Here is a 12,846-nt window from a genome sequence, read left to right on the forward strand (position 1 = left end):
TCTCTGCCAGTGAAAGGGCTTCCTAGTGTTTGCAAACTTTTCCTCCTTCACAGCTCCCTCCCAGTGGTGCAGGTCCCATCCCTATTCTTTTGTTGTTGTTTTTTTTTTCTTTTGCACTACCTAGGTACGTGGGGAGTTTCTTGCCTTTTGGGAAGTCTGAGGTCTTCTGCCAGTGTTCAGTAGGTGTTCTGTAGTTGTTGTTCCATATGTAGATGTATTTCTGATGTATTTATGGGGAGGAAGGTGGTATCCATGTCTTACTCCTCTGCCATACTGAAAGTCTCTGCCAGCCTGCCTTACTGAGCCAAAGTCATGCTGTAATATTTTGATGCATCAGAATTTCCCTAACACCAACATATTTGTCTTTAAATCTTCATCCTTGTCCATAAGTCTCATTATCAACTATAATTTCTGGTTAAAATTTTTAAAATTTATTCTAGTTGTAAAAATTTTAGATATCTGAAAGTATATAAAGGAAGGTATGTGGGGAATTGAAGATATTTTTAAGTAACTCAAAAATAAAATGTGGCATAGGTGGGCTAGTTGTTTACCAAGCCCAATTTCTCTTCTTCTGCAACACCCAGAAAGTCTCCATGTTATTAGTTCTTTATTACGTTCTATGAGTGGAAGTGATGCATGTCACCTCTAGGCTAATGTGGTTAAGAAGTAAATGGACCTTCTTTACCTTCTCTTTGCTCCTCAGAGGGCCTCTCTCTGAGGCACTAAAGGATAACAGAGCCACAAGGTGGAAGGAAACTGGATCTTTGAATGACTAACCCACAGGAAGGGCAGCTGATCAGAAACAACTTCCTTGGATTACTATGTGCTAAGTCACTGAAATCTTAGAGTATATCTTACAGCAAGCTACTTTACCCTAATTAATAAATAACGATGAAATAAGGTCCCTTTTGAGTATATAAATGTGTTTAGGATAAATTAACTTTGCATTAGACTATCTTCTGTATGAACTTCTGTTTTATGAAAGCTACAGATGCACATAGAATTTCACCACAGAAATATATTAAATCATTTTTAGTTGGCTTATTACTTAAAATTTGGTCTTATAAATCTAAAGAAAATGTTCTTGCTTCATCTCCACTTTAGTAAATAAGATCTAGTATTTGCAATGATGATGAATTGAATGAGATAATAGACAAAAAGTACTTTCCAAAGTTAAAAATATTATCCAAGTGTTACATAATAATTAACTTTTCTTAGGAGCAAGGGTGACTTAGAGATGATTCTAAATTTCTCCTTGTATTACTTTGTTCACTGAACTTTTAAATTTTAGATTCTTCCCCAAAAGTCAGTGGATTCAAGGTTATTGGAGATCTTAAATTAGTTTTATCAGCTCAATTCCTAAGTTAGTACCACTGCATTATTGTAAGAAGTTTAATTTTTGTATTATTCAATTTTTAAAACACGAGAAGTTTTAATTAAACATCATCAGTGCTTCTAACTTTTGGAAACTCTGAGGTTCCAACTGCAGTATGTCATAAGTCATCTAAGATGACTGAGGACCCTGAAGGCCAAATGAGGCTAATCAGGCAAATTTCCTCTTTGGTAATTGAACCAGTGGTTTCATGCCACATGCTTAGACTGGCCTCTTGAAAGTGAGTTATCCTCCAGCCCTAAGTTTCAATATTAAGATCTCCCTAAAAAGAGACAGGAAAAGAGAAAAAGAATTTTGAGGGCACGTCAGTCCTCTGTACATGTGACATTCAATAGGCCATTTATAAAATCTCAAGTTTTTACATTTAACCTAACAAATATGTATTAAACATGTATTATATATCATATTCTGAAAGGTGGCCATAAGGTGAGGGTAAGGAGCTAATCTGTATTTGCTTGTAGAAAATTCAACTCTCAGCTTTAAGTTTATAAGACAAGTTTTCTATCTCCTCTGAAACAAAGCCTAAAATGTTCATGCCTTAAGTCTGCACCAGGAGGATTTGCAAAGACTCCGTAAAGGCTCGTCAGTTTAAACTGGGTCCACTTGTGATAATTTTGACAGAAGCTGGACTGGCACTTACTTTAGTGCTCAATGGAAAAAAGATTAAAATGTGGTAAGCAAAAAAATACTGTTAACAAAAATAGAAGGAAAAAAACTTACCTTACCTTTTTAAAAAAATAAATGTTGTAAGGGATTTATTAATATCCACATATAGAATAAAATTAGTGGACTAGTACAAATCACCAGTATTAAGGCACTCAAGAAAGACTAGAAGAATTTCCACTTGACAATCTTTTTAGTTCCATTGATGTTGCTGACAAAAATTTAAATGTCTTGGGCTTCTCTGGTGGCGCAGTGGTTGAGAGTCCACCTGCCGATGCAGGGGACACAGGTTTGTGCCCCGGTCCGGGAAGATCCCACATGCCGCGGAGCGGCTGGGCCCGTGAGCCATGGCCGCTGAGCCTGCGCGTCCGGAGCCTGTGCTCCGCAACGGGAGAGGCCACGACAGTGAGAGGCCCACGTACAGCAAAAAAAAAAAAAAAAAAAAAATTAAAATGGCTTAACATTGCCTATTAGTATATTCTGGCCTTCTGTATATCTGGACCAAATTAGTTTTCACTAATCACTCTCTAATAAAGTTTAAACAATATTTATTGAACACCTACTTTGTGCCACTGATTGAGACAGGATTTAACAGGAGTGGTCCCTGCCCTCAAAAACCTTGAATGAAATGGAGAAAATTTAAAATGACACAAAAAAATAATTAGCAGCTACAAGCAACAAATGACATTCAAATAATACAAGTAAGTTTTACTGCAGTCCAGAGGAGGCAAAGATCACTTTCAGTTTCAGTTTTCTCAAGATTTTTCTTGAAGAGACAAAATATCAGCTGGACTTCAAAGACAGAGGGGATTTCAACAGGCAGCAAGAAGCAGTTTGTATATTTTAGGACAACAAAATATGTCCTTAGAAAGATGAGAAAGCCCACAGCAATTTAAAAGCCATTGAAAGCTCAACATAAACCGAGTAGTAGAATAGGGAAGAATAGAATAGTAGCACAGAATACTCTGAATTCCAAACCGATCTGGAAAGATCATGAGCTTTGATAACAGAAGACTTCAGTCTGGTTTCTATCCTACAAAATCAAGCTACATGACCTTGGGCAGTTACTTAATCCCTCTGAGCCTCCCTTCTATATTTGTAAAATAGGAATTATAGACCTATATCACTCATTTGTGAATCACTGACTGTGAAGGTGAAATAAAGTAATATATGTAAAACCCCTAACAAAGAAAAGCTTCAACATGTTAGTACTTCCTTCCTGTAATACATCCATTAGGTATTCATGTTAATAAGTAATGGATTGGTATATATGCTTTCTGATCAAAGGTGCAATCTGGTATTACTAACTAAAAGAAATACCAAGGGCCGGGCTTCCCTGGTGGCGCAGTGGTTGAGAGTCCGCCTGCCGATGCAGGGGACACGGGTTCGTCCCCCAGTCCGGGAAGATCCCACATACTGCGGAGCGGCTGGGCCCGTGAGCCATGGCCGCTGAGCCTGCGCGTCCGGAGCCTGTGCTCCACAACGGGAGAGGCCACAACAGTGAAAGGCCCGCGTACCAAAGAAAAAAAAAAAAAGAAATACCAAGGGCCAACCAGTCAGCTTCTTTTGGGAGTTGGGGATTAAAAAAAATAACTAAGAAATTCTGTATTAACTAAAAAGGATTATTCAGCTCAAGGCATAGCTTAGTCAACTTCTCATCTTTCTCTCTCAAAAGCAGTGGTCAAAGAGCAAGAAATTCTATTCGCATTTATTTTTTTTCCAGTTTTATTGAGGAATAATTGACACACATCTCTGTATAAGTTTAAAGTATACAGCATGATGGTTTGATTCACATATACTGTGAAATGATTACCACAATAAGTTCAGTTAACATCCATGTTCTCATAATAGATACAATAAAAAGAAGGAAAAGGAATTCCTCCTTGTGATGAGAACACATAGGATTTACTCTCAACACTTTCCTATATATCATTACAGCAGGGTTAGCTATAGTCATCCTGCTGTACGTTATATCCCTAGTACTTACTTATCTTATAACTGGAAGTTTGCACCTTAAGACTACCTTTCTCTAATTTCCCCTTCCCCCTCCCTCCACCTCTGGTAACCACAGGTCTGATCTCCTTTTTTGTAAGTTTGGTCTTTTTTGTTGTTGTTTTTTTAAGATTCCACATATTAGTGAGATCATGCAGTATTTGTCTTTCTCTGTCTGACTTATTTCACTTAGTATAATGCCTTCGAGGTTCATCCATGTTGTAGTAAATGGTAAGATTTCCTCATTTTAATGGTTACAGACAATGCTATACAATGTTAGTGTATATACAAACAATGGAATATTATCTATATCTATAATATATCTATATTATCTTTATCCATTCATCCATTAATGGACACTTAGGTTGTTTCCATGCCTTGGCTATTGTACATAATGTTGCTATAAACATGGGTGTTCAGGTATCTTTTCAAGTTAGTGTGTTTGTTTCCTTTGGATGTATTCCCAGAAGTGGAATTACTGGATCATATGGTAATTCTATTTTTAATTTTTTGAGGATCCTGTATACTGTTTTCTATAGTGGCTGTATCTTTAATCCCATTTAATACCCAAACCTTAAGGGATAAGAATTATATGATATAATAGAAATAACTTATACAGAAACATTTAAAAGGCTACTAACTAATTAGCCACGTAACTTTCTGAATTTTACTGTTTTCAGAGATAAAATTAAATTTGCCCTAACTAGGTGTCATGATTGTTATGAAAAGTAACATATGATAACGTAGGTGAAAATGTCTTGGAAATTTACAGAGTACATTGAAAACTCACCAGGTTCATTGAGTAATAATCTGTGAGACTGAACATTCACACAGAGCCATTCTATACAGCCAGCATTAGACATAGCCCTCTTCACACTCTACTACCAACAATTCATGTCGACACAAGGTTCATAATCCTTTCTTGCACTTCACAGTAGCTCCAGGCATATGTCTTTGAAATAAGCACTAGATCTCTTTCACATAGTTTCTTTTTTTTTTTTAATTTTTATTGGAGTATAGTTGATTTAAAATGCTGTGTTAGTTTCTGCTATACATACAGCAAAGTGAATCAGTTATACGTATACATATATCCACTCTTTTTAAAATTCTTTCCCCATGTGGGTCATTACAGAGTATTGAGAAGAGTTCCCTGTGCTATACAGTAGGTCCTTATTAGTTATCTATTTTATATGCAGCAATGTGTATGTGTCAGTCCCAATCTCCCAATTTAACCCTCCCCCAACATTTCCCCCCTGGTCTGTTTTCTACTTTCTGGTTAAAGTTGTTCACCACTATCAATAGATCGTAGGAGAGCATTTGCAGGTTTATCCAGCCATGAGATCAGATGGAAAGCTGGGTGATATCATGGGCAATGTACAGGCTTTAGAATTAGGCAGAATTATTCTTGGTCTCTTGATTCAATGGCACTTACCAGCTCTCTGTCATTGAGCAATTTAACCTCTCTAAAGACTTCTGTGTAAAATGGGAAAACATGTTTCTTACAAAGTGTAAAATCTAGCACCTAGTAAGTGTTAAATGTTCCATTTGTTCCCTCTTCCCAAGTATATAAACTAAGAAATCAGTTCTCCTTTACAGCTACAAAGTACTGTTATTATGTTAATTTGTAAGCCTGAGGCTGCTGCAAACAGTGTCCATCACTGTAGGATGATGACGATGAAGGAGGAGGAAAAGAGGAGAAGGGCAAGGGGAAGGAGAAGGCAAAGGAGGAGATGAAGAAAGCTGACAACAAAGCACATTACCAGAGCCACTTGGAATTGGACTCACTTGTTCTGGATCTTAATCCTGTATATTTCTATATGAGCTCAGTACTATGTATGCTTCCTGGTATCTAATACAAAGTCAACTGGATGTAAAACTCAGAACCCACAGCCGTTGCTAACATTATTATATCACTTTTTATTTTTATCTCCATAACCACCCCTAAATTGGATGAAGTAAATGCATCTTGAAGTCTAAGTATGTGTCTATACTGAATTTTGCACTGAATTTGTAAGTAGATTAAGCATGAATTTCAATAGGGTTCCATGTACTTTCGCCCTTTCTTCACTGTTTTACAATTGAGGTTAACCTATCTCATGGATAATGAGATGAAGTCAGGAGAAAATACTCTGTGTTTTAGATGATTAAGATAAAATATCATCCTCAGAAAAATGATATAATTTTAGCAAATATAAAAATTTAAACATTTTACACAATAAAGTACCATGTAGTTTCTTTGCTAATAACCCTAGACTTCTCCACCTACCAACTTTATCCACATTTTACCTTATCATCATTATTAAAATGACATTTTGTCATTATATTTATGTATGAAATGATAATCCATTGTTGGTATATTACTTATAATACACAGAGTGCATAACTATTTTCAGCTACACTAGAAGTATCATGAATTTAACCAGTCTATAGAGTCTTGACTTCACTTTAATGACCAAGACACAGTGGTCCAAGCCAATAGACTGTTTGACCCAGTGTTTGACCAGCTTTATCTTTTCAAATATTGTTGTTAAGTTCATAAGTGGAAATCCTTCCTCTCATTGAAAACGAAAATGAAACACTGAAGGTCACTAACATTTTGAAACGACTAGAGAGTTTATCACTGGGGATCATTTAAATGTTCTTCAAAACAATTTTGTTACAGCTTGGCCCCTTGGCCAGCATCTGGCAGTGAGCTGTTCTTCTGCCCATCATCAGGCTCCTCTGGTCAGAACCTCTTTCTGGCATCACTACATTTCCCAAGGTTATAGTTATTGAATTGTAAACAAAACCAGGTCTGTAATTTCACAATCCAGTCAACATTATGCTGAAACAATTCTAGGCCAGTTCCTTTCCTGAAGTCTTTTTCCTCCTAGTTTCTCATCAAACTTTTCAAGTACTTCCCACAATCTGCATCCCAGCTCTACATCACGTAAAAATAACGACACTAGTTTTGTTTGGAGATACAAAACTAAAGTTAGGGGAAAATATCCCAGTTATAAGTACAACCTACAGAAATAAAGACGAGTTAGAAGAAATTTCCATATTTACGTTATTCTACAGAATAATGTTTTTCAGGCTGAAGTGTTAACATTTGGAGTGTTTCATTGGATTCAGGTCTTCTACAAGAATAAGGGGCAGGAACATGGTCTTTATTTGCCTAAGTAAAAGGATTCTTTCAAGGATTAGGTTTTTTTTCCCCCAGGTCAGTGAGTCACTCTTCTCCAAAATTTCTATCTTAGAGGGAGGAAATTGCTTATAATGTTTTAAATAGCTAGGAGGTGGTTATTGTTGATTTAGCTTAGTAAAAAGGGTAAGTACAAGTTTCATCTTTACCACCTGCTGAGGACCAGTCACTGTGTACTAAAAATATATCTGATCTGATGATTTAAAAATGAAGAAACAGACCCACGACTGCTAAGTGATTTGTTGCACATAATGTAATCTCACAGATGGAAATATAAAAACTATAACTTTTACTCCTTTTTTCAAATCCAGTAAGCCTCTGTTTAGTGTTTGAACACATAAGCTCTTAAGAATGGTTGACAAGGAAATGGTCAGAATCTAAATTTTACTGGCTTTATCCCTGCATTGAAAATCCATCTCTTTCCTTTCCTGCCTGAATCTGTCTCAATTATACTCTTCAAATATCTTCTCCTCTGTAAAGTGTCCACTGAGTATCTCACACCCGCTGTGCTGTTTGTGCCTTTTCCAATGACATTTGTGGTACTGTGCATTAAATGTGAACTCACTGAAGACAGAGGTTTTATTTCATTTGCTTTTATATCTCTACTGTTTATCACAGTGCCCAGCATAGCCTTGGGCACACAGGCAGACTTTGGAGATATTTCCGGTTCAGTTCCAGAGCACCACAATAAAATGAATTTGCAATGAAGCAAATCACATGAATTTTCTTGGCTTCCTGGTGCATATAAAAGTTATGTTCACACTATACTGTAGTCTATTAAGTGTACAATAGCATTATGTCTAAAAAAAACCATGTACATACCTTATTTTAAAATATTTTGTTGCTAAAAAAAATGCTAACCACCATCTGAGCCTTCAGCAAGTCATAGACTTTTTGCTGGTGGAGGGTTTGAAATATTGCGAGAATTACCAAAATGTGACACCGAGACATGAAATGAGCAAATGCTCTTGGAAAAATGGCATCGATGGACTTGTTTGACCCAGGGTTGCCACAAACTTTCAACTTGTAAAAATGCAATATTTATGAATAGCAATAAAGCAAAGTGCAGTAAAATTAGGTATGCCCATATTGTAGAGCCATAAAGAAGAAATAATGAATGAACAAATGCCTGAAAAGAGCATCTATATGATGGCAGAAAAATTGGGTAGATTAATACCTTTCAAAATAATATGTTCAATATCTTATATTCATACTCACATTTCTGTGCCAATGAAGAATGTAGGTTGATTCCTTATTTTCCCTAAAACAAAAGCAGAGGTTCTCTGAGAAGAATGTAGATGGTATCAATAGCTATTTAAAAGGTTTAATATAGTAAAACTTTGCAGAACTAGGTCACTTTTGAACAAGGAATAAATAACGTAGGATAGATTAAGAAGAAATAGTGTTCCAAGTTGTTTACTTTTTCCTGAGGACTTGATTTTATTTTAGTTCTCTCGAATGGGTTAAAATTCACCTGGAATGTATCCCTTCACTCTATTTGGCCCAAGGTCCTAGAACCTTAACTCTAGACCCACCTCTAGTGGTCCTTTCTCATTGTGAGATTTATAATATAATAGCTCTCTGAAGTAAATGAAGTCATACTCATAGTTAGAATATCTGATAACTCTGATAAAAAAGAAATATCAGGAAGATTTTACAACTGCCACCACAATCAAGGCCAAAACATCTTCCCCTGTAGATTTGTCAAACTGACTGAAAATATACCCTGAAAAACATAGTCCATGGATTTTTAAAAATACAAAACGTAGATATTTGCATACTTGTTAAAATGCAAAGAGTTCTGGGACCAGGAATGCATTTAGCTGTAGCCAACCATTTACACTCTTAGAGGTTCCCTCCCTCCAATAGAGGGTCATCAGTGACACGGAAGGAGCTGCATTTTGGAAACACTAAGCACTGAGTCTTGGCCCAGAGAGAAGAGAAGAGAGCGAGGGGGAAGAGGAATCTCTGTGCACACAGCAGTAGTGATGATATTTCTTGGAATGAGACTTGCCTGACAATAGATGCTTAGAACGGATGCTAGTATTACCTCCTCCTCAACTTCCTACAATGTTCTTTACAGACACATACATACTCATTTTCTCATCTTCCAGTTCTTCTGTCATATATTCTAACTTATAAAAAAATTTTTAATAGGATATTTCATGGATTTTAACTTTTATACATATGCAATTTTTACAATTTTTAGAATCAGTTGTGTCATTATATACTCCCACAAGTAATATATGAGTGGTTCACTTGCTCCCCATCTTCATCAACATTTATTATTTTCAGTATTTTTTATTTTATCCACGCTAGTGAATGTACAACGATATCTCATTGTGGTTTTAACTTGCATTTCCCTGATGACTAATGATTTAGAATTTCTTTTCATATACTTATTGCCCATTCATATATAGCCTTTTGGGCTTCCCTGGTGGCGCAGTGGTTGAGAGTCCGCCTGCTGATGCGGGGGACACGGGTTCGTGCCCCGGTCCGGGAGGATCCCACATGCCGCGGAGCGGCTGGGCCCGTGAGCCATGGCCGCTGGGCCTGCGCATCCGGAGCCTGTGCTCCGCAACGGGAGAGGCCACAACAGTGAGAGGCCCGCGTACAGCAAAAAACAAAAAAAAAACAAAAACATATATAGCCTTTTGTGCTCTCAGATTTTGGTTTATCTTTTTATTTTCTTAATGATATCTTGGGTGAGAAGAGAAAGAATTTTTAATTTCAATAAAATATAATTTGTCAAATTTTTAAAATATCTTTAGTGCCTTTTGTGTCTTACTTGAAAATTTTTTGCTCATTTGTGGTAGATTAAAGATGTGAGCAAATTCTTTGACATTCCTCTGATCAACAGTCAGAGCCTATGCTCCCTCCACAAGCCATCTGCAATGGCTCTATGACTGCTTGACCAAGAGAATATGGTAGAAGTTATTGACAAGCCAGTTTGGAGGCTCAGGCCTTAAGAGACTAGCAGCATCCTCTTCCTGTCTTTTTGAATCCTGGCTTTTGAAACCCATCTACCGTGTTCTACTGAAGTAGCCCTGTGGAATGGCGCCTGGGGTGGGACAGAGGTCACTAAATGGTAACTGTGGCTGAGCTCCTCACTGATAGTTAGAATCAACTGGCCAGCCAATGGGGAGGTGATATGCCAGATCCAGTTGAGTAATCCTAGCCTGATGTGTAAAGGAGACACTAGCTATCCTGTCCAAGTTGCAGATTTGTGGGCAAAATTAAAACTTGTTGTTTTAAGCCACTGTATGTGGGTTGATAGCAGGGGTTTACATAGCAGCTGATAACTAGAAAACTACCTGAAGGTTCAAATTTTTTTGCTTGTTTGCCTAGAAGTTGAAGAGCTTTCGCCCTTAAATTTGGTTCTCTGATCCATTTCAAGTTAGTTTTTTATAAACGTTGTGAGGTAAGGGCTGAGGATCGTTCTTTTTCATATAGATAACAAGTTGTTCCATTATCGTTTTTGAAACACCTATCCATTCTTACCTACCCACCCCCAATAAATTAACTTGACACTATTGATAAAAACCAATTGACCGTGTATATGTGAAGATCTACTTACAGAATATTCTATTCCACTGACGTATACATTTATGCTTTTGCTAATGGCACACTGTAAATTATTGTATTTTTATAGTATACATAAATATAAGATACTAAAATTCCTCCTTTTTCAAAATTTTGAAGCTTTTTTAGACTTTTACATTTCAATATAAATTTTAGAATCAGCTTGTCATTTTCCACAAATAAGCCTGCTGAGATTTTGATTGGGAATGCATTGAAATCCATAGATCAATTCTGAAAAAATGGACATCTCAACAATATTGAGTCTTCCAATTCAGAACATAATATATCACTCCATTTATTGAGGCCAGCAATATTTAATTTCACTCAGTAATACTATGTAGTTCAGCATAAAAGTCTTGAACATTTTATGTTCATTTTTTCCTAACTATTGTATATTTTATACTATTAGAAATAGATTTCAATCTGTTTACTGCTGCTACATGGAAAAATGATTGATATTTGAATACTGATATTGCATTCTGCAACCTTGCTAAATTTGCTTATTGGATCTAGTAATTTTTTAGACACCTTAGGTTTTTCAATATTAAAAAAATCATATCAACTGTAGAGACTGACTTGCTCTTTTTCCTATCTATTATAAATAATTATTATGTTTCTCATTCTTACTTTATTGCAGTGGCTTAGACAAATTCATTTACTTTGATTTTAAAAGTACTGGGAGAGAAGCTTCAAGATGGTGGAAGAGTAAGACGTGGAGATCACCTTCCTCCCCACAAATACATCAGAAATACACCTATATGTGGAACAACTCCTACAGAAAACCTACTGAATGCAGGCAGAAGAGCTCAGAGCTCCCAAAAGTGGTGTGGATGACAGGTTCTTGCTGCTCCAGCCAGGCATCAGGGCTGTGCCTCTGAGGTGAGAGAGGAAGGTTCAGGACACTGGTAAACAAGAGACCTCCCAGCTCCACATAATATCAAACGGCGAAAATCTCGCAAAGATCTCCATCTCAACACCAGCACCCAGCTGCACTCAATGACCATCAAGCTACAGTGCTGAACACATTATGCCAAACAACTAGCAAGACAGGAACACAACCCCATCCATTAGCAGAGAGGCTGCCTAAAATCATAATAATGCCACAGACCGCCCAAAACACACCACCAGACGTGGACCTGCCCACCAAAAAGACAAGATCCAGCTTCATCCAGCAGAACACAGGCACCAGTTCCCTCCACCAGGAAGCCTACACAACCCACTGAACCAACCTCACCAACTGGGGGCAGAGAATAAAAACAATGGGAATTACAAACCTGCAGACTGTGAAAAGGAGACCCCAAACACAGTAAATTAAGCGAAATGAGAAGACAGAGGAATACGCAGCAGATAAAGGAGCAGTGTAAAACCCCACCAGACCAAACAAATGAAGAGGAAATAAACAGTCTACCTGAAAAAGAATTCAGAGTAATGATAGTAAAGATGATCCAAAATCTTGGAAATAGAATGGAGAAAATACAAGAAATGTTTAAAAAGGACCTAGAAGAACTAAACAGCAAACAAACAATGATGAACACAATAAATGAAATTAAATATTCTCTAGAAGGAATCAATAGCAGAATAACTGAGGCAGAAGAATGGAAAAGTGACCTGGAAGATAAAATAGTGGAAATAACTACTGCAGAGCAGAATAAAGAAAAAAGACTGAAATGAATTGAGGACAGTCTCAGAGACCTCTGGGACAATATTAAATTCACCAACATTTGAATTATAGGGATCCCAGAAGAAGGAGAGAAAAAGAAAGGGACTGAGAAAATATTTGAAGAGATTATAGTTGAAAACTTCCCTAATATGGGAAAGGAAATAGTTAATCAAGTAATGCTAAACAATACACTACTTAATAACCAAGATATCACTGAAGAAATCAAAGAGGAAAACAAAAAATAACTAGAAAAAGATGACAATGAGAACACGAGGACCCAAAACCTATGTGATGCAGCAAAAGCAGTTCTAAGAGGGAAATTTACAGCAATACAATCCTACCTCAAGAAACAAGAAACATCTCAAATAAACA

This window comes from Neophocaena asiaeorientalis, unplaced genomic scaffold (assembly GCF_003031525.2).
Source record: "Neophocaena asiaeorientalis asiaeorientalis breed wild unplaced genomic scaffold, Neophocaena_asiaeorientalis_V1.1 scaffold429, whole genome shotgun sequence".
NCBI classification, from domain to species: domain Eukaryota; kingdom Metazoa; phylum Chordata; class Mammalia; order Artiodactyla; family Phocoenidae; genus Neophocaena; species Neophocaena asiaeorientalis.